The sequence below is a fragment of the Erinaceus europaeus genome, chromosome 2 (genome assembly GCF_950295315.1).
Source record: "Erinaceus europaeus chromosome 2, mEriEur2.1, whole genome shotgun sequence".
Classification (NCBI taxonomy): domain Eukaryota; kingdom Metazoa; phylum Chordata; class Mammalia; order Eulipotyphla; family Erinaceidae; genus Erinaceus; species Erinaceus europaeus.
In genome coordinates this window covers 132,380,496-132,399,383 of record NC_080163.1, presented here as the reverse complement: position 1 = coordinate 132,399,383, position 18,888 = coordinate 132,380,496, and positions in this window count along the sequence as shown.

Sequence of the window (18,888 nt, the reverse complement as noted above, 5' to 3'; positions counted from 1 at the left end):
TTCTGTCTGCCAGGTTTGTAGTGCCAGGAGGTGAATGAAAGCAGATGGCAGGTGGGCTTTCCCAGAGACTCAAGCTGACTCCCAGATCCCCAGACCTCCACAAAGGTCACCTGTTGGTGTTTAGCAGGATTTTCAGTCTTCATTCCTAAAGCGTGGTCTTTCTCCAGGAGGGTGCTGGGAAGGGGAGTAACTGTCCACTCATAATTAGAGGAGTGCTAGATGTGCAAGAAAGGATAAAATCAAGGCCTGTGGCAGGCCCATGTCCCCACTCTCCCTCCCTGCCAACTCCAAATGAGCAGGCTTGTCCCCCTTTAGCCCTTGAGTTGAGCTCCCAATTGTGTAATTCAGCCTCCCCAGCCCAGTGCTCACAGAGTTGTTAGAGAGGGCAGACAGGGCCACAGAGAGCAGAGGGGGATCTGGATCTACAGCTGCCACCTCCTCAAAGAGTGCTCTGTATGCATCTGGCTGGCTGCCCTGCCCGTGCCCACCCGCCTGCAGCCAGCTGGCACCAGGCTCTGCTCAGGCTGCACCAGCCTCAGCTCCAGGCCACATTCTTCTCTCTCCCTGTGCTCAGGCCATGCCTGCCTTCACTCCACTTTGTCTGCCCTCTCTTCACCCATTGTCTGTCCCTTCTCCCACCAATCCCATCTTAGGGACCCATGCCAGAACTGGGTGAGCCCTGGGGAAAGATCTATTACACATCCTGGGGAACAGAGAACTGGAAACTCTCTATAAAAATAAATAAATAAATTATATATATATATATTGAGGCAACCCTTCAAGAGGCCATCATTTCCAACTCATCTAGCCTTAGCCTCTTAACTGGTCCCCCAAGATCTCTATTTGCTTACTTCAGGAGGTAGAATATCATTAAGTCATTTCTAAGCACTGGATAGGGGAACCCTGGTCAGACTACTCAGAGGCAGGGATATTTGGGTCCTTGGGTGAGGAGTTAGGGCACCCAGGTGAGCCCCATCATGGTACTGAGCACCCTCCCTGAATACTACCAGGTGTATGTGGAAGCAGTGGATATTGCTCCCTCTCTACCCTCCCCACCAAACACTGGCATGTAAGTGATTCCAGGATGACTCAGTCTTGAAGGCTTTGACACAAACAGATCAATCCAGAAACAACAGCTGGGCAGCTTGAGCAGGTGCCAGCACCTTGAGAAAGTCCTTAAGGTCTGACCAGGGACCCCAGGGAGATGGTTTTTGTTGTTTCTGGACAGTGATATAGAGTAAATCAGTGCAGACACATCTTTCCTGTTCTCAGGACACCCAACCCTGACCTATGTCTTCCAGGTCTTGCCCCTGAAGCCAAACCCCAGGAGGAGTCTCTTCTCCTTACTCCCAAATAAGAAAACAGGGAACATTCTGATATAGGAGCTCTTCGTCCAGATGAGCGCAGGCAGGCTTTGGCACCTCTGAGCACCTGGCATAATACATATATCACTGTCAATGAACCTGCCTTATTAACTATCCTTATTAACTAAACCATCCTTATTAACAAGTGTCCTCACTCTGTTCAGATTCCTCAAATTTCCCCTACTGTCCTTTTCCTCTTGAGAGTCCATCCAGAATCCCACATGATATTTGGTCTTTGTGACCCCCTTGGCTCCTGTGGGCTCTGATTGTCTCAGGCTTTCCTTGTTTTGATGACTTTGAGGGGGACTGATCAGAGATCTTACAGATTGTCCCTCAGGGAGCAGGAGGAGGCTCAGTAGGAAAAGCACATACCTTACCATGCATGGGACCCTAGACTCTATCCCTGGCACCTGTGGGAGTACCATGGACAGCACCACAGAGACTCCTTGGATGGTGGAGCAGTGCTTTGGAGTCTCTCTTTCTCTCTCTCTCCTTCCCTCCCTCCTTCTCACTCTTTATTTTCTCTCTCTCTCTCAAAAAAAAAAAAAAAGATAAAAATTGACTAGGCAGAGTGACAGGGGAAATAGCTCAACTGGCAGAGTTTTCATGCCTGAGTTTTCATTCCAAGATCCCAAGTTCAGTCCCCAGTACCACCACAAGCCAAAGCTAAGCATTGCTCTGTTGAGATAAAGGAAAGAAGAGGGGGAGAAATCCCTCAATTGGAATTTTTCAGATGTTTTTCTCAAAATAGAACTGCGTTTCATAGGGAGGGTTTTTGGGGAAGAAGACCCTAGAGATAAACACCATGATATCACATGCTGTTGATAGCAACCTTGATCACCTGAGGAGATGACACTTGTCAACTTTCTCCAGCATAAAATCTCTATCTTCTCCTTTCTATACTATCCTTTTTGGAAGCAAGACCCCTGTGAGCAGCCAACAGATAAGGGATGGGAGTTATGCTCCACCTCACTGTGAGAACTGAGGAGCTGTATGAATTATTTTTGTTTTGTTGTTACTGCTGAAGCTTTAAGCTGTGCCACCCAGCACTGACTTATTCAGACAGGATGTATGTGGGGATGGGGTGGGTGGTCTGCAACACAGCTGTAGTGCTCCCATGTGGTATAGGAGGGGCTTGAAACTGAGATTTGCACATAACAAAGCAGGCACCCTTCTTGGCATAGTTTTTTTTGTTGTTGTTGTTGTTGTTGTTAATCATCTTTATTGATTGGATAGAGACAGCCAGAAATTGAGAGGGAAGGGGGAGATAGGGAGGGAGAGAGACACCTGCAGCCCTGCTTCACCACTCACAAAGCTTTCCCTCTCGAGGTGGGGACTGGGGGCCTGAACCTGGGTCCTTGTGCACTATAACACTTGCGCTCAACCAGGTGCGCCACCACTCTGCCCCTCCCAGCATAATTTATTTGGGACTCTGTATGGGTGACTGATCTCTTTCATTTATTTAGATATTCATCCACTAACTTGTACCAGTAAGGACTCGTGGATATATGCTTTATACTTTGTAATATAATCTATATTATTTAATTTTGTTCAAATCACTCTTGCTGTGGTCATCAGCAATTCTTTTAGGGAGTGAATCGGATTTTTCAAGAAAATCTAGAAATCCAGATTGTTTTTTAAAATCTCTGGATTTTTGAAATGTTGACTATATTGAAAGGAATGCTTCTGTCGACCAGCCCCAGGCAGCTCTGAACTCTGGACTCAACTTACTGGGTTTGAATCCTGTTCTGTGCTTTGCAACTGCATACTCTTGTGCTTATGAATTATCCTGCCTGGGGCTCAGTTTCCAAATCACTGAAGTGGGACAATACTACTATTTAGGTGGCTGAGGATTCAGTGGAATGATCTGGTAAAGTTCAGGACCTGGCACTGAATCCTTCTTGTTAAATGACAAGGACTAGAATTGCCACACATATTAACTAGGTGTGTTTAGCAAACTCCCTCTGGAGGACAAGAACTGACTTCATTTGGGAACCTTCAGGGAATGTAGTGTCGATGGAACCCCGGGGGGCTCTGGTATGGGTGAGAATGGGAACCACCCACACTTAAGCCTGTTTTTTTTTAACTTATTTATAAAATGGAAATATTGGGGAGTCGGGCAGTAGTGCAGCGGGTTAAGTGCACATGGCATGAAGTGCAAGGACCTGCATAAGGATCCTGGTTCAAGCTCCTGGCTCCCCACCTGCAGTGGAATAGCTTCACAAGCGGTGAAGCAGGTCTGCAGGTATCTATCTTTCTCTCCCCCTCTCTGTCTTCCCCTCCTCTCTCCGTTCCTCTCTGTCCTATCCAACAACAACATCAATAACAACAACAATAAAACAAGGGCAACAAAAGGGAATAAATAAATTAATTAATTTTAAAAATGGAAATATTGACAAGACCATAGGATAAGAGGGGTACAATTCCACACAGTTCCTGCCACCACAACTTCATATCCCATCCCCTTCCCTGATAGGTTTCCTATTCTTTTTTTTTAATATCTTTTTAAAAATATTTATTTATTCCCTTTTGTTGCCCTTGTTGTTTTACTGTTGTAGTTATTATTGTTGTTGTTGTTGATGTCATCGTTGTTCGATAGGACATAGAGAAGTGGAGAGAGGAGGGAAAGACAGAGAGAGGGAGAGAAAGATAGACACCTGCAGACCTGCTTCACTGCCTGTGAAGTGACTCCCCAGCAGATGGGGAGCCAGGGTCTTGAACTGATATCCTTATGCCAGTCCTTGCACTAAACCTGCTGCACTACTGCCGGACTCCCAGCTTTCCTATTCTTTATCCCTCTGGGATTATGGAGTCAGGATCATTATGGGGTGCAAAAGGTGGAAGGTCTGGCTTTTGTAATTGCTTCTCCACTGAACATGGGTGTTGGCAGGTCCCTAGTGGGCAGGGCTTTGGGGAAGCAGGGCTCCAGGATACATTGGTGGGGTTGTCTGCCCAGGGAAGTCAGGTTGGCGTCATGGTAGCACCTGCAATTTGGTGGCCGAAAATGTATTAAGATATAAAGCAGAAAAAAATGGTTAAGTAATCAGGAACTTAAAGGCAAGAATATAGCAGATGAGATTTGGGGGTCTCCACTTTGGAAAAAGCTAGTAGATCTGGGGCCGGGTGGTGGCACACCTGGTTGAGTGCACATGTTACAGTGCGCAAGGACCAGGTTTTAAGCTCCGAGTCCCCACCTGCAGGGGGAAAACTTCACAAGTGGTGAAGCAGTGCTTTCAGGTGTCTCTCTGTCTCCTCCTCTCTGTCTCCCCTTCCTCTCAATTTCTGGCTGTCTCAAATAAATAAAGATAAAAAAACTAAAAGCAATAATATTTTTAAAAGGGCAACAAAAGAGAATAAAGAAATAAAATAAATATTTTAAAAAATAAATAAAAAATAGTATATTTAGGTATATTCCAAGGTGCTCATGACTTTACTAATTTTTGCTGAACCCAACACTTGACATGCTGGTGGACCAAAGGTATTGTCTGGGGAGATGGTGTCAGAGTTGGGAATAGGACTAGAAAGCTGGATCAGGGAAGAGAGTAGCTCCCAAATATGGGAAAAGTATATGATTATTGTTACCTGTAAACTCCATCGATTTGATCTGGGGCCCATATTCATCACAGGAACCTGTGTAACCTCCACATCCCTCTAAGTCTGAGCATGCATTCTGTGGTCATAGCTAGGAACATTCTAAGCTGCACTAATTTCAGAACCCATCTTCCCTCAGTGGTAGAGTATGTTGGCCTACCTTCCCTTTGGAGAATGGGGCTGTCCCTACCATTGCTGTTCCTTTTAGATGGCAAGGTCTTATAGGGCCCCACAAAGGGTCCACTATGTTGTTCCTGATGGTGATAAGCAGTGACAGTGGAGAGAGGGACCTGTTAAGAGGTCTAGGCCCATCATTTCTGGGCTTTAACATCAGAGTAGAGTTCTACTTCTTTTTTTTTTTTTTTTCCTCCAGGGTTATTGCTGGGCTTGGTGCCTGCACCATGAATCCACCGCTCCTGGAGGCCATTTTTCCCCCTTTTTGTTGCCCTAGTTGTTGCAGCCTCGTTGCGGTTATTATTGCTATTGTTGACGTTGCTTTGTTGTTGGATAGGACAGAGAGAAATGGAGAGAGGAGGGGAAGACAGAGAGAGAGGGGAGAGAAAGATAGACACCTGCAGACCTGCTTCACCGCCCGTGAAGCGACGCCCCTGCAGGTGGGGAGCCGGGGGCTCGAACCGGGATCCTTACGCCGGTCCCTGCGCTTTGCGCCACGTGCGCTTAACCCACTGCGCCACCGCCCGACTCCCTACTTCTTTTTTTTTTTAAATTTCTTTATTGGGGAATTAATGTTTTACATTCAACAGTAAATACAATAGCTTATACATGCATAACATTCCTCAGTTTCCCATATAATAATACAACCCCCACTAGGTCCTCTGTCATCCTTCTTGGATCTGTATTCTTCCCACCCACCCACCCCAAAGTCTTTTACTTTGGTGCAATACGCCAATTCCAGTTCAGGTTCTACTTGTGTTTTATTTTCTGATCTTGTTTTTCAACTTCTGCCTGAGAGTGAGATCATCCCATATTCATTCTTCTGTTTCTGACTTACTTCACTTAACATGAATTTTCTCAAGGTCCATCCAAGATCGGCTGAAAATGGTGAAGTCACCATTTTTTATAGCTGAGTAATATATATACCACAATTTGCTCAGCCACTCATCTGTTGTGGAACACCTGTGTTGCTTCCAGGTTTTGGCTATTACAAATTGTGCTGCCAAGAACATATATGTACACAGATCTTTTTGAATGGGTATGTTGTTTTACTTAGGATATATCCCCAGGAGAGGAATTGCAGGGTCATAGGGTAGGTCCATAGGCCTTCTGAGAATTCTCCAGACTGTTTTCCACAGAGGTTGGACCAATTGATATTCCCACCAGCAGTGTAGGAGGGTTCCTTTGACCCCACACCCTCTCCAGCATTTGCTGCTGTTACCTTTTCTGATGTATAACATTCTCACAGGAGTGAAATGACATCTCATTGTTGTCTTTATTTGCATTTCTCTGACAATCAGAGACTTTGGGGCGTTTTTTCATGTGTTTCTTCTCAGCCTTTTGGATCTTTTCTGTGTGAATATTCTGTCCATGCCCTCCCCCCATTTTTGGATAGGGTTATTTGTTGTCTTGTTGTTGAGATTTTCAAGTTTTTTATATATTCTGGTTATTAGTCTCTTGTCTGATGTATGGCGTGTAAAGATCTTCTACCATTCTGTGAGGGTTCTCTTGGTTTGGGTAGTGGTCTCTTTTGCTGTGCAGAAGCTTTTTAATTTGATGTAGTCCCATAGGTTTATACTTGTCTTAGTCATCTTTGTAATTGGATTCATTTCCTTGAAGATGTCTTTAAAATGTATGTGGAAAAGAGTTCTGCCAGTATTTTCCTCTAAGTATCTGATACTTTCTTGTCTAACATCCAAGTCCTTGATCCACTTGGAACTTACTTTTGTGTTTGGTGAAATATAGTAGTTCACAGTTTCATTCTTCTGCATGTTTCAACCCATTGTTTCCAACACCATTTGTTGAAGAGACTCTGCTTTCTCCATTTAATAGTCTGGGCACCTTTGTCAAAGATTAGATGTCCATAGGTGTGGGGGAGTTCTACTTCTTTGTAATAATATCATATCAACAAATGTGAGGGGTACCCTGATATGAGGTGCCTATCTTACTCATGCTAAAGTGTGAATGAGGGCAGGCAAAATAGCTCAGTTGAATTGTGCACTGCTTTGCCATGTGTGCAACCCAGTTTTGAGCCCAGTACCACCACACTGAAGGAAGCCCAGTACCACCACTCTTCCTTTTTCTTTCTCTCTTTCTTTCTTTCTTTCTCTCTCTCTCTCTCTCCCTCTGTCTTTATCTAAAAATAATAATAATGATTTTTAAAAAAACTGAAAGATTAACCCTCTTTCTAGGAGGGCAAGTTAGACTTCTCTGTCAACCATGCACAGAACCTTGGGTAAGTTTTGCCTGGGAGGCCCCTGACTAGGGAGGAGAGGTAATGTTCAGATCTCAGGCTGCTGGTTGCAGAAAAAGATCAACCTTGCATTGACAATGAGGCTTCAAGACCTGGATGGATGTGTTTGTTTCTTATTGCTCTTGTAACAATTTACTAAAAATTCAAAAGATTAAGACTTTTTTTTTTTTTTTTTTTATAATTCTGGAGGTTATAAGGGTTATAAAATGGGTTGGCAGGGTTACAGTTTTTCTGGAGACACCAGGGGAAAAATCCCTGTCCTTAACCAGGTTTTTTTTTTTTTTTCCTCCAGGATCCCTGTGGCTTGGTACCTGCATTAAGAATCCACTGCTCCTGCAGCCATTTTTTTTTCATTGTTGTTGTTGTTGCTGAATAGGACAGAGAGAAATCAAGGTGGGAGAGCCAGGGTATCAAATCCATATCCTTGTGCCAGCCCTTGTACTTCTGTACTATGTGGGCTTAACCCACTGCACTACCTCTCAGCTCCCTATCCAGTTTTCTAACAATCTATGCTTTCATTGTCCTTTCTCTCAATCTCTCTCTCTCTCTCTCTTTCTCTCCCTCCCTCCCTCTTTCCTGCCTCTCTCTGCTAAAAACTTTGTAACTAGAATCATAAGGTAGCTCAGCTGGTAGAGTGCATACCCTGTCATGTGCAAGAACCCAGTTCAAGCTCCTGGACACCATATGGGATCAAAGAGGAAGCTTCAGGAGCAATGACACAGTGTTGTACTGTCTCTTCTTCTTTCCCTGTCTCTGGTCCCTCACCTTCCCACCTTTTGTCTTTTTTTTTACTCCCCTTTTTTTCCTTTATTAGGGGATTAATGTTTTACAGTTGACAGTAAATACAATAATTTGTACATACATAATATTTCTCAGTTTTTCACATAATAATACAACCCCCACTAGCCCACCTTCTGTCTTAAAAGAAGAAGTGCACCAGGAGTGGTAGAATCATCATACAGATGTGAAGCCCCAGCAAATAACAAAACAAACAAAAATCCTGGCTGCAAAACACACACACACACACACACACACACACACACACACACACACACACACACACCCTTATGACTACATTGGACCGACCTAGTCCAGGAAAATCTCCCTACTTATCTTGAAAGTTTTAATTTAATCACACCTGCAAAAAACACCTTTTGCCTTGCAAAGTAAACCTGTCATAGATTACCAGTACTCAGACACATTTAGAGGGGTCCCTCCCCCACAAAATTGCTCCCTCTTCCACTGGGCACCATGGCTGAGTTTGGCTGCTGCAGGAATCCATCCATCTACTGAGGCAGGGGCTTTATGTCAGGTAGAATAGCTACAAATGAGATGTGGCTCAAACATGCAGTCTGACAAGGTGAGGCAAAAAAACCCCAAAACCAACAAAAAACAAAACAAAACAAAAACAAAAAAGCACCCTAGTAGGCACTGACCCAGAAATTCCAGGAATTTATCCTAAAGTAAAAGGGACTTAGGCAAGCAAAATAGCTCACTTGGATAGTGTGCCTGCATTGCCATATACATGATCCAGATTTGAGCCTGTCTCCCATCACACTAGAGGAAGGTTTGGTGTTAGGGTGTCTTTTTCCCCCTGTCTGTCTCTGTCCTTCTATCTGAAAAAGTCAGCCTGGAGCAGTGAAGCCCTGACAGTGACAAAAAAATTTTTTTTTCAAATTTACTTATTTTATTTATATTTATATACTTGTTTTTAATTGGAGGATTAATGGTTACATAGTACAGTTGTTAGTACATGTGTAAAATTTCTGTTTTCCACAAGACACTTTCACCCCCAGCCTAGGTCCTCCTCCACCAGCAATGTACCAGAACCTGAAAACACCCCTCTGCTCAGAGTGCTTTACTTTGGTGCAATACACCAAAACCAGTCTATGACCCAACAATTTTAATATTTTTCTATTACTGGATAGAGACAGAGAGAAATTGAGAGGGGGGAGGGGAGATAGGGAGAGTTTAGACACCTACAGCACTGCTTCACTGCCTGTGAAGCTTTCCCCCTGCAGGTGGGAAATGGGTGAGCTCAACCAAGTGTGCCACTCCCTCCCCACCAGCCTTGGCCAAAAAAATTAAAAATGTACCCACAGCAGGGGAGATACTCAGCAGTAAAGCAAGTGATTGTAAACCTGAGGCCTCAGTTTCCATACTCCATGCTGATGGTGAGTGCTCTGGCCTTTCACTCTGGCACAGTGGATAAAGTATTGGATTTATGAGGTCCTGAGTTCAATCCTCAGCAGTGCATGTACCATACTGATGTCTGTTTTTTTCTCTCACCTCCTATATCTCTAGTAAATAATAAAATAATAAAAAAGAGGGAGTCGGGCTGTAGTGCAGCGGGTTAAGCGCAGGTGGCGCAAAGCACAAGGACCGGCATAAGGATCCCGGTTCGAACCCCGGCTCCCCACCTGCAGAGGAGTCGCTTCACAGACGGTGAAGCAGGTCTGCAGGTGTCTATCTTTCTCTCCCCCTCTCTGTCTTCCCCTCCTCTCTCCATTTTTCTCTGTCCTATCCAACAACGACAACAACAACAATAATAACTACAACAATAAAACAACAAGGGCAACAAAAGGGAATAAATAAATAAAATAAAATATTAAATAATAATAATAATAAAAAAGAGAGAAATTGGGGGTCAGGTGGTGGCATACCTGGTTAAGTGCATATAGTATGATGCACAAGGACCCAGGTTCAAGGCCCTGCTACCCACCTATGGGAGGAAGCACATGAGCAGTGAAGCAGATCTGCAGGTATCTCTTTCTCTCTTCCTCTCTATATTCCCCTCTCCTCTCAATTTCTCTTTCCTATCAAATAAAATAGGAGGGAAAAAGGAAAAAGGAAAAAAATGTACTTTAGGAGCAGTTGATTCCTAGTGCCTGCACTTAGCCCCCCAGCAACAACCCTGATGACAAAATAAAATAAGTCTATTTAAAATATCTTTAAAAATAATGATTTAGTGAATTGAGAGACAGTTCACCAGTAGAGCTCAAGGCCTCTGGCATCAAATAGGAGCACCACAAACTAGGGGAGGCTTCACTGATGGTGGAGCGACACTATGGTCTCTCTAAAATACAAAAGTCAAAACTAAGAGCTGGGGAGACAGCATAACGGTTATGCAAAAGACTTTCACTCCTGAGGCTTTGAGGTCCCAGGTTCAATCCCTACTTCTACCATAAGCCAGAGCTGAGTAGTGCTCTGGTTTCCCCTCTGTGTCTTCCTCTCTGTTTCTCTCTCTCTCCTTAAAATAAAATAGAACATAAAAAAGAGAGAGAGAGAAAGGAAGAGAGAAAGAAAGAAAGAAAGAAAGAAAGAAAGAAAGAAAGAAAGAAAGGAAGGAAGGGAAGGAGGGAGGGAGGGAGAGAAGTCAAACCCAAAACCAAAACCGAAAAAAAAAAAAAAAAAAATCAGCCTGGGAATGGTGGAATTTCACTTGTGTGAGATCGCAGCACTCCCCACATCCATAAGTAATCAAAGAGATATGTGCAAAGAGATTACTTGCAGTTTTTGTTTTGATTAGGGGAATGTGGGAACAACTTACATGTTTAAAACCAGAAGATAGTCACACAACAGAATCTTAGCATGGGCAGCCACCTCAAAGGATACAGAGCCACATGGTCATGCTTTTTATCCCCCCTTTTGTTGCCTTTTTTAAAAAAATTGTTGTTGATGTCATTGTTGCTGTTGGATGGGACAGAGAGAAATGGAGAGAGGAAAGGAAAACGGGGGGGGGGGGGAGATAGGCACCTGCAGACATGCTTTACCATCTGTGAAGCGACTCCCCTGCAGGTGGGGAGCCGGGACTTGAACTGGGATCCTTATACCCATCCTTGTGCTTCGCGGCATGTGTGCTTAACCTGCTGCACCACTTCCCGGCCCCCTTGTTTTGTTTTTTTAAGATAGAGACAGAGAGGCTGAAAGAAATAAGAGGTGACAGCATGAAAACTTCCTTCAATGCTTTGGGGGCCAGACTTGAGCCTGGGTCATGCATATAGCAGAGCAGCTTTTCCCCTTCTTTGTGGATTAGAATTTCATAGGAGACTGATTTGTTTGGAGTACAGAAGGGAATTTCAATGTTAATATTAATAGAATTATTTTTCATGTCTTGGTAGGTTGCTCAGTGACTAGAGTGCTGAACTTAAAAACATGAGGAGTTTGATTCCTGGAATCACATACACCAGAGTGATTTTCTGTTCTCTTTTTCTCTTGTTAATAAATAAAATGCATCTTTTGGGTCTGGGAGGTAGCTCAGTGGCTTATGCAATAGACTTTCTTGCCTAAGACCCCACTCTCTTTTATAATTAAATGTCTTAAAAACATTTTCTAACTTTTCTCAAATTAACATTAACTGTGTTTTTTCTAGCCTAATGATCTTTATATTTTTCCTGTATGGGGGGAGTTAATGGTTTACAGTGAAAAGGAGGTCTCAAAACTTTACATCAGGCTCAACCTGACGCTGTTGACTGGCTACGGAAGAAGGGCAAACGCTAGAAGAAGAAGAAGAAGTGAACAGTAAAATATAGAAGTTGGTACATGTGTAATATTTCTTAGTTTCCCACCTTGGTCCTCCTCCACCATCATGTTCCAGGACCTGAACACTTCCCCTACCCTGCAGTCCTTTACTTTGGTGCAATACACCAACTCTATCCAAGTTTTGCTCTGTGTTTCCCCTTCTGTTCTTATTTTTCAGCTTCAGCTTCTGTCTATGAGTGAGATCATCCCATATTCATCGATTTGCCTATTTTAGGAACATCACAAATGCAGTCATACAATACCTGGCTTGTTACATGTCATGTTTTCAAATGTAGTGGGGTTTTTTGGTTTTTTTTGTTGTTGTTGTTTTGTTTTGTTTTTTTCAAAAACACTTTTTGAGGGAAAAATTCTAGGACACACAAGCCATCCTGGACAAATTGCCAGGGACCCTCTGAGGTACAAAGATCTTTCTCAAGGACACTGAAGCAGACAGGGCTGGGTATGTGAGCCAGCAGCAAGCAGAGAGAGACCCCAGATCACTCACAGTGATCTGTGTATCACTTGAAGTCCCGAGCTGGCAGGAGACAGTGGAGAAAGGACTGGCCCAGGGCTCCTAGCACAGAACAGAGAGTTGGGCAAGAATGGCAGGTTCCCACCTCAGATCCATGGGGTCCTAGCTGCTGGCCCACAATGGTTTAGGATATTTGTAAATCAGAACCCCTTCCAGGAATAGGCTTGTGCTCCTTTGGGTGACTGTGATGAGTGGAATTTCATCCTGCACTGGAAATGATCTCCAGAGCACTGTGTTTCTGAATCCAGGAATGAAGTTGCCGGCTGAATAGTATGCATTCTCTGAATTATTAAAGTGCAGAAAGAGCAGTTGCCACATTGGGGTCACCAATGCAAGTCCCCAGGGTAGAGTTTGTGTCTCAGCATTGCAGGAACTCTGCCCCCACTCCTATTGATCGCCTGGAGGTCAAGAGGCTGGTGGGGGGGAGGGTTTGAGGGGTTGCAGGGAAACCTCTCCCTGTCCCTAGAGTAACCCATGAAGCAGGAAGGAGCTCACTGCAGGGAGCCAAATCTGTACTTGGCAATAGCCTAGCCTCCAGGCCCTCAAATATAGCTCACTTAGATAGATGCCACATTGTCATGTGTGCTTCCCAGGTTCCAGTCTTTTCTTCACCACATAGAAGAAAGTTTTGGGGAGTCCAGCGGTAGCACAGCGGGTTAAGTGCAGGTGGCAGTAAGCACAAGGACCAGCGGAAGGATCCCGGTTCGAGCCCCCGGCTCCCCACCTGCAGGAGAGTCACTTCACAGGCGGTGAAGCAGGTCTGCAGGTGTCTATCTTTCTCTCCCCCTCTCTGTCTTCCCCTCCTCTCTCCATTTCTCTCTGTCCCATCCAACAACAATGACATCAATAACTACAACAATAAAAAAAAACAACAAGGGCAACAAAAAGAATAAATAAAATTTAAAAAAAAAAGAAGAAGAAAGTTTTGGTGAGTAGTCTCCTCTCTCTCTCTCTGTCTCCCTCCCTTACCCCTCCCCCTCCCCTCTGCTCCCCCCCTTCCCTCTCTCTTTCTCTCCTTCTCCTCTCCTCTACCTCTACAGAAAAACAAAAAAACCAACCAAGAACCCAGCTTCCTTTCACCTTTGACCTTCATCAATAGTAGGGCTGATCTAAGTCTGGGGGCTCCCCAGCTGACCTGGCTCCTTGTTTTGTTTGAACCATGGCACAATATTTATATTCCCCAAGCAGGATTTTCCTCCATCTGGCTATGGGGGAGGGTGCCTCAGTGCATAGAGCACTGCCTTGCATTCATTTTGAGGGCCAGGATCCCACTCTCTAACAATGCATATGGCTAAGGGAGCAGTGCCCTGGCATCTCTATCATAAGATAAATAAACAATTTCTTAAAAATTATGAGGCTCAAGGAGATAGCACAATGGTTGTGCAAAAAGCTTCATACCGGAGGCTCTGAAGTCCTGGGTTCAATACTTGACACTACCGTAAGCCAGAGCTGAGCAATACTCCAGGGAAAAAAAAGGGGGGGGGGTGCAGAAGCCTCACATGTAGCGCTGTCCCAAATAAAACTTTTTCATTCTTTTCATTTTACATGGGCAGTATGTATGCAGGTGAGAGGCACTGCTACACCACTCCATTATCCATGGTCACAGTGTTTCCAAATGGTAACTAGGCAAGAACCTAGGACTCCATGCCAGGTAAGGTGTGCATCTGGCCAGGTGAGCTATCTCTTGGTCCTATACATATTTTCTTTTTTCCAGAGAGAATTTAAAAAAATAGGAAAGCATTCCATTCTTTCATTCTGTTAAATTTTTTTTTTTAACTTTTATTTTGTATTGTTCACCAGAGCACTGCTTAGCTCTGGCTTATGGTGGTGTGAGGGATTGAACCTTGGACTATGAAGCATGAGAGTCTCTTTGCATAACCATTTTGCTATCTACCCCTGCCCCTTTCATTCTTTTTTTTATTAGCATATGGAAGCTCTCCCTAGAGCCCTGCAATGTTGGTTCAAACTTCCTGGTAGGACAGAGATGAAGGCATCTAAGGACTGGTGATGTGCTTCCTGAAATGTGGAAATCCCCAGTCAAATGCTGCTGAATCAAGTTTCTGGCTTCAGCCCACCAGGCCCTGAGCTTTCTGTTTCTTAAGCTCCCCTAAAGCTGCTCACCTGCTCCTCCCAGGGATGTCCTGCATTTATTGACTATAAAGATGTTGGAGGCTGGTTTAGGTCCTGGCCTCCAGGAAAAACCTCAGGCAAGTTCTTTACACAAGGCCCTTGACTCAGTCTGATAGGAGTGTTTCCTGGTAGAAAGTTCTAAAATGATAAGATTGCATGCATCTGATGACAGGCCTTGTGAGTGGACTGTAGTGAGGCTCACTGAGGGGCATCCTTCAAATGATATGTTCAGACCCAGTGACATGGTGACAGATATGATGGAGAAGCTGCCTGGAAGGGGCCAGGAGGGGGCCTGGCAGTGGTGCACCTGTTAAACGCACATCATTCTAAGCATAGGGATCCTACAAGGATCAGGGTTGCAACCCCCACCCAGCTTGAGCCCTCAGCTCCCCACCAGCAGGGGGAATGCTTTACTCCATGTTCCTCTTTATATGCAGGTGTTCCTCTTTATTTTTCTCTTTGCTTATAAGTTCTCTGTCTTATCTAATAATAATAATAATATCATCTCTGGCATTATGCTATTCCACTGCAGAATACTGTGCCCCAGTATAGTTCCATAGCCCCCATGTCCACTTGGTCGATTCCAAATTATATTCCTCCATGAGGATAATTTCTGGAACCATCCGTTCCACCCCGTTCCATGGCTGCCAGTTCTTAGCAACATCGCCCCGCCAGATATTCGTCGGGATGCGGCATCATCTAAGTTCATTTCCCACGTCTACGCTCGACCGGACCTGCCAATATACGCGGATATCTTCGCCCACCCTGTCCAACGCTTGACGTCTCGTCACCCAATCTGGTCCCCTATGCCTACACTGAACTTGTCTGTTCCAGTCTCTTGGAAACAGAGTTGGCAGTCAGCTGAGGTAAAGAACAAACACCTCATCACAGACCCCTGCAAGCGTCAACCCGGCTTTGACCTAGCACGTTACGATTGGGCCCTCCTCAATCGCTATCGAACAGGCCATGGCCAGTGTGCCGCTATGTTCCATCGCTGGGGAGCCAGAGACGACCCGAACTGCCCCTGCGGCTACAGACAGACTATGACCCACATAGTCAACGACTGCCACCTCTCCAGATTCAAAGGAGGTCTCGAAACTTTACATCAGGCTCAACCTGACGCTGTTGACTGGCTACGGAAGAAGGGCAAATGCTAAAATAATAATAATAATAATAATAAATTAATGGAAAAAAATGGCCTCCAGGAGCAGTGGATTTATAGTGCTAGCATTGAGCTCCAGTGATAACCCTAGAGGCAAAAATGAAAGGAAGAAAGAAAAAAAGAAAGATAAAAAGGAGAAGAGTGGTCTGGGAGGTGGCGCAGTGAATAAGGCATTGGACTCTCAAGCATGAGGTCCTAAGTTCAATCCCCGGCAGCACATGTACCAGAGTGATATCTGGTTCTTTCTCTTGCTCCTATCATTTCTCATGAATCAATACATAAAATCTAAAAAAGAAAAAAAAAAAGGAGAAGAAAGAAAAGGAGGAGGAGGATCTGCCTAGACTCTGGGCTTCCTGAGGTGTGGCTGAGGTGTCCAGAGCAGGTGCTGGGACTTGAATGAAAGTTTGAAGAGTGAGCTGGGGGTGGGTGGGGCGGGGGAGAGCTCATTCTTGAAGAATGCAGTTCAGGGAGCCTGTGTGGGCATCTTGTCTTACGGGGGTCTAGAGGTCTGAGTGCCACCTGCTTCTGGGGAGACAGAATAAGGTTCAGAAAATAGTGGAAGTGAGGGAGATAGCAGTAATGGTCATGCAAAATGACTCTCCTGCTTGAGGCTCTGAGGTTCCAGGTTCAATTCCCTGTACCACCGTAACTCAAAGCTGAGCAGTACTCTGGTAAAAGACAAAACAAACAAAAATAGTAACAAAAGAGAACACAGAGAGGAGGTCTGCTATGCTCTGCTCCCCAAATGCTTAGACCAGACCTCAATTTCCTATTCTGTGCAAGTGAGGCAGTTGTGCTGGGTACTCAGAGAGGCATTGTGGAGGCTGGGGAACCTGTCAGGTCTCCAGTCTAGGGATTCACCTCTGTTTAGATCTTTCTCCCACTTAATAAATCCCTCAGCATTCAAAAGCATCAGGACCGGGAGTCAGGCGGTAGCGCAGTGGGTTAAGTGCATATGGCTCAAAGCACAAGCACCGGCGTAAGGATCCGGGTTTGAGCCCCCAGCTCCCCACCTGCAAGGGAGTTGCTTCACAGGCGGTGAGAAGGTCTGCAGGTGTCTCTCTTTCTCTCCCCCTCTGTCTTCCCCTCCTCTCTCCATTTCTCTCTGTCCTATCTAACATCAACAACATCAATAACAATAAAATAATAAAAAGGCATCAGGACCAAACTCCTTTGGGGAACTTGTATCCTGATTGCATACCTAATATGTGTAAGAAATTGTAGAGGTAACACTTCATCTACACTTTTCCAGCCTTTAGGTACATGATTGTTCAACAGTTTGTTTGGCTTTGTATGTTAACTCTCTTTTCAGCCACCAGGTTTCAGATGCTAGCATGATGTTGACCAGACTTCCCTGGACAGACGACCTCACCAATGTGTCCTGGAGCTCCGATTCCCCAAAGCCCCATCTTACTAGGGAAAGAGAGAGACAGGCTGGGAGTATGGATCGACCAGTCAACGCCCATGTTCATCAGGGAAGCAATTACAGAAGCCAGACCTCCCACCTTCTGCATCCCACAAGGACCCTGGGTCCATACTCCCAGAGGGATAAAGAATAGGAAAGCTATCAGAGGAGGGGATGGGATACAGAGATCTGGTGGTGGGAACTGTGTGGAGTTGTACCCCTCTTGTCCTATGGTTTTGTTAATGATCTCCTTTTATAAATAAATAATAAAAAAAAGAAATTGTAGAGGTGTATTACACCAAAGTAAAAGACTCTGGGGTGGGTGGGGGAGAAAGGACAGGTCCTAGGAAAGGATGACAGAGGACCCAGTGGGGGTTGTATTGTTATGTGGAAAACTGAGAAATGTTATATATGTACAAACTTGTATTCACTGTCAAATGTAAAATATTAAATCTCCCAATAAAGAAAAAAAAAGGTGAAGGCTGAGCTGGGATTCTTTGAAAGCAGCTTCAGAAGGGGTTGGAAAGGCAGAGGAATAGCAGAAACTAGAAAGGCTGCCAGAATCTGGTTCCAGTTACTACCGGAAAGTGACTGCACCAGAGAATCAGTTCTACTCTGGGGCAGGGGCTGGCATGTGAGATTCTAGGTCAGCCACACTGACTACTGTCTGGAGCAGTGTGGAGTGTACCAAGCAGGCTCCTTTCTACCAAAGGCAATTCTCTATAGAGTAAGGATGACTGTGAGCCCTAAGTATTAATAGTTAATTCCCTAGAGCTGGGGTTCTGTGTACCTGAGAAGGGGCTTTGCAATATATATATATATCCCCACCAAGGTTATCTCTGGGACTTGGTGCCAGCAGTACAAATCCACTGCTTTGGTGGCCAATTTTCCTTTTTTTTTTTTCTATTTCATTAGATAGGACAGAGAGAAATTGAGAGGGGAGGGGAAAATAGAGGGAGAGAAACATAGACACCTGCAGACGTGCTTCACTACTTATGAAGTGTCTTTCCTGCAGGTGGGGAGTGGGGGGTCAAATCTGGTTCCTTGTGCATGGTGATATGTGTGTGCACCTGATTGGATGCACCACTGCTTGGCTTCTTTACTTTTTAACCAGGGTACTGCTCAACTTTGGCTTATGGCAGTGTGAAGGATTGAACCTGAAACCTTGGAGCTTCTATCATTAGTTTTTTTTTTAATGATTTAATTATTTTTGAGAGAGCATCATTCTGATATATGGGTAGCTAGAGATCAAACTTGGGATGTCTTGCTTGAGAGACCAATGCCTTAATATTCCAGGACCCAGCACAAAAGGTTTTTTTTTTGTGTAACCATTATGTTATCTCCCAGACCCCAAATATTTTTAAAAGATATATATTTAAATTATTTATTTTCCCTTTTGTTGCCCTTATTGTTGTAGTTGTCGTTGTTATTGATGTTGTCATTGTTAGATAGGACAGAGAGAAATGGAGAGAGATGGGGAAGGCAGACGGGGGGAGAGAAAAACACCGGTAGACCTGCTTCACCACCTGTGAAGCGACTCCCCTGTAGGTGGGGAGCTGGGGGCTCAAACCGGGATCCTTACACCAGTCCTTGAGCTTCATGCCATGTGTGCTTAACCTGCTGCGCTACTGCCTGACTCCCAAATCTTCTTCTTTAAACAAAGATTAAATATTTTATTTTTAATGTCAGAGATACAAAGAAAGACCAGATCTCTGCTCAGCTCTGGTTTATGGTGGTGATGGGTATTGAACTTGG